General features: G+C 39.1%; 1 pseudogene; it reads right to left on the reverse strand.

The window, feature by feature from the left end:
• Positions 1–3,451: 3,451 nt before the first annotated feature.
• LOC114703743 lies at positions 3,452–4,224 on the reverse strand (annotated as a pseudogene).
• Between the last annotated feature and the right edge of the window lie 265 nt (positions 4,225–4,489).

The raw sequence follows: 4,489 nt of genomic DNA on the forward strand, positions 1-4,489 counted from the left end.
ATGCATTTTGCATTTTTTTCTGTGTGTAGAATTCAATAAAGAGAAATTTATGAGAAGCATTGACTCTCAAAAGTGAGTTCAGTGGTTCTGCAGGAATTCTTTTGAGTTTCAATCAAATGCAAACTGATTGAAGCACCTTCTCTGATAAAGCTGTAAAACTCTGCACTTTCTGTTCCTTTCAAGCATGCAGCTTTGTCTTCCAGTAACTCCACTAAAAGCTTCCAGTTCAATGGATGAACTCCTCCTTTTACTTCACTGAGAAAAGGTCAACTTCTGTTTCGCCCTCCAATCACCTCTCAACACTTACAAGCATCGCAATGCAGGGTGAGTTATTGAAAATCCCATTTTACCTTGAGATGCTGGCGTTAGTTCTTTCAAGGCTTCTAATCAGAGCTGGCACTTTTCTGTCCCTGCTGATTCTTTCACTGCTGAAATCATTCCTCCTTTCTTCTTGAGTTTAGAGCAGCCTCTGGAGGCCCTTCCCTCTGAATTTTCATGTGTATTTACATGCTACCATCTGAACTCACTTTACAGTCAGTTGATGTAGTGGTTGTTGCCATTGGGTGAGATGATAAAAATGTGGACTTGATGACTGTAAAATAGTGTGATGATGTGATCGAAGATAACCTTAGTACCTTGTTGACTGAAGATAAAATGATGTTGAAAATATTTTAAAATAATGCCCATGTAAGAGGTTTTTTAGAAATAGTTAAGGTGTTGTAACTCTCATTTTAAAATGCTACAACTAGGAAAACTGTCACTTTACTGTATAACATGCAGTAAATCACATACAAATCACTAGTATGTATATAAAGAATAGCTTTCTGTTCAAAATTAGCTTTCAGGTGGCATGTTGGTGAATGAAATAATTTTTATGAGTTCACTGTTGTGAAAGTTTGAATATTTATTTCTTTGTAACTTAGGCAACAGTGATACTAACAAAAATTAGGGAGGAGTTGTCCAAGTTAAGCATAAGATGTCTGCTTTTAAGAAGCAGTTATTGTTCACAGTAATTGACCCACATTTCTATCAGTTGCTGCTGTTTGGAAGCAGCAGTAGTTTACAGCTCTGGACATGGTTATTGAGCAGCCTTATGGATGCTTTTAGAAGATGACCTTAATTTTCAGGATGGAACATTTTAAAAATATCCTGAACATCAGCATTAAGTATTTGAGATGTGTGGTCCAAGATTTAAAGCAGCATTGTACTATGTTGAAGTCTGAAACTATAAAGTCATTCTTAATATAAATGGTTTATTTCTTTTGACTTCACCAGTAACCTTACTGTCATGTGCTCTGCATGGAATTGTGACTTTTCCAGGAGGCAGACATAACTCATGGCAAAAGACATGCTTTGGTCTCTATTTTCCTCCTTTGGTTTCTTGATATCTAACGCCTTCATGTAAACAAATCAGAATGAATGCAATAAATTCGCAGAAGCAGGCAATCTTGACGAGATGTTAGAAAACCATAGAGCTTCAACCATATAAAAAACACTCTTTGAATACCTCAGATCAGATCTGGCCATGACTGACTGAGATGGTAAGTTTGCCAGTAATTTGCTCAGTATTTCAACTTATTATCAACACTTTTTCTGTCATAATTTATGCAAGCTTTACTAAGAAGTGCAATCTATCTATTTGTCTGTCTGTCTGTCTATCCTTTGTTCTAGTGTAATTCCACAAGTGAGATGTTATCTTATGGGAAAAATCCAGTACAGTAGAGTTCAATAGGATGTTAAAGTCTGTTCTTTTCTTCCAAAGATGAGATGCTCTGACTTTCCAATAGGTATTGCTGTGCAAGTGTGCCCTGCAGTATACAATCAATTGCCAGATAGTTAACTAGTGATGGGTAGTTAGGAGATATTTGGTTGTCAAATGGGCACAATCGACATCTGAAGATTTTGTTTCTGGTCCAGTTTTGCTACTCATTGGCTCATATATCTGTGGGATTTGTTTGAAGTTTCATCACTTCTAAATCAAAAGACTATATTTAGTGATGTGAAAATATTCTCCCAGCTGGATGCAAGGGAACATGTCCCAGTGGTGACAGAAATAAAAAGCGAGATTGAATGCAAACTCTCATGTAAGTTTTAAGTTTTAATTGAAAGTGAAGAGGTTGGATTCCTATAAGAATCTGGGATTCATTAGTCATGAAGATAGTACTGCCTTTGTCCTCTCTCACTTCCTCTTCTTCCTATTTCTATTTCTATTCTTCATGTTAAATTGATTCCTCATTGTTTAAGAAGCCTTTTGCTGCACATGTATGAATATGTTGTTTACATGAAGAGATTTCAGTACATTTGCAGTGGCCAGTTTGTTATTGGGACACCATAGCCTTTCCCCGTACCTGGTGATTTTTATCATTTGTGATCAGATGAAGGCAGAAAGTATAGAGATGATGGGTACACTATTAACAAGGGAGGAAAGGAACTCTGGGGATAACAGGCTGCATATGAATGTAGGGCATGGGAATTTATCTTGCTCCAGGTGTCTCCTTCTGTCCTTTCTTCAAAGATTTTCTCCTCTTTAAACTTAGGAGTAGCTCAAGAACTGCCTCAAAGGTGATTGAAGACTCTTGGCTCTACCTGGTGGAGGGACAGAAATCCATGGGTACGTCTTCTAAAGGGAGCAAGCTTTATGTGTAGACTGTCTGACTATGATGATTTGAAAACTGTGGGTGAACTTGGATGAGATGGAGACTCAAAGACATAAAGTAACCATGATAAACACACCCAGACCAAAAGTCAAGAAGAGAATGACAGGACTTGAAAGTGTAGAAGCTGGGCAAAGTTCTGAATATTAGGAGATTCTGCCTTATCAGAAGATTCAATAGTTTCTCAGTTTTCAACCTTTAAACATGATGATGCTGGCTTTTTAAACTAAACTTGATAGGTTCTTAACTTCTAGATGCCTTGCTAAGGTTAGTTTGGATGCTTCACTACCAAGTGGAGCTTACAGCCATTACTTTTTAACTGAGTGGACAGCAGCGAGCCATTGGGTGTACATGTTCTGAGAACTAGGCTACTGGTCTTGATATGCATTCTTTTGTTTGAATTTGGCTTCTGGATAATGAACTAAGTTATGATTATGGTTTTCCTTGGTTATAATAAGAGATAAGGTAGATATACAATCTTAGACTCACAAATATAGGATAGAGAACAATTTTTCTCTTTAATTTTACAAAATACAAATAGACTAGCTATTATAACTGTAATTCTTGCTTGATAACTGTTCTATTATATGTAATTTTTTTGGCTGCACAGAAAGTGGCCTTTATTTTACCATTTGTAGAAAATAGGCATTTGGATCCCATGGTTCATATTAAAAAATTATCAGCAGTAGTTCTGAGCATTCAGCAATGCTGACAGATTCTATGTTGCTCATACAAACAAGGCTGTTACTCCATGCTCAAAAAAGGGAGACCTCTCTAGAGAGCCTCTGCTACGGAGCTCAGGACTCATTTGTGACTGTGTCTTCTTCCATCTCTTCTTCACCGGCATCACTTGGTCCTGATCTGGGCTTTCTGCCAGGTATCTGGCCGGACTGTAGCAAGCCCTTCAGCCTCTCCACCTCAGCCAACGTCGATGAGTTTGCAGTGGCATCCTTGATGGCTTCTCTATCCCCTGCAGATGGCACCTTTCTTTTTGTCAGTTGGCAAACCAGCACCTGGGTTAAAAGTTTTGTTTCTCCTGGCAATGTCCTTTGCAAGCTGTGCACCACCCCGTTTGCCCTTGAATATTTTCTCTGCTTCCTGACGCTCTTTTAGTTTCACTTTCTGAAAGTCCAGTACTCACTCTGACTTGTGAAACTTTATAGATGACATAAAGTTGGTAATGCTTCTTATTTGTTACAGGATTTCTTAGGATGCTTAGATATGTCAGTGATTTGAGAGATGCCAAAGGATCCAGATCACCCAGTTCCACTAGACTGTGGTTGGTGAGGATGAGCTCTGTCAGACAGGGAAGAGTCTGATCAAGTCCCTCACCTACATGGCTCATTCTGTTGTTGTTCACTAGTGATGTTTTCAGTCTTCTCAATAAAGGAAAACCATCCAGTTTCCTGATCGCATTGTCAGAAAAGTCAATAGCACCAAACTTGTCTAAGGTAGCACCTGGATTTTCAATGACAGGAATTTTATATCCGTGAAGGTCCAGCTCGAGGTCCTGCACAGCATTGGTGTACTGTGTCGCCTGCTCAGTCAGCTCCACCATCAGCTTCACCATTCTGCCGCTGCCCGACTCCCCTCACCTCAGCCACCGGCCTGTGCCTCCTGCCAGTGCCATGTCCCAGAGTGCCTATTATATGTAATTTTACTATGTTAAAGTTAAAACCTTCCAAGTTAAAACCTCCTTTTTAATTAGAGAAGGGGAAATGCTGTGGGATAATGCTTTTGTATACTGGTTTAATAAAACACTGATTGACCAGTAGCCAGGCAGGAAGTATAGGCCGGATGAGCAAGCAGACAAGGAGAATTCTGGCAAGAGGAAG

This window comes from Peromyscus leucopus, chromosome 15, assembly GCF_004664715.2.
Source record: "Peromyscus leucopus breed LL Stock chromosome 15, UCI_PerLeu_2.1, whole genome shotgun sequence".
Lineage (NCBI taxonomy): Eukaryota > Metazoa > Chordata > Mammalia > Rodentia > Cricetidae > Peromyscus > Peromyscus leucopus.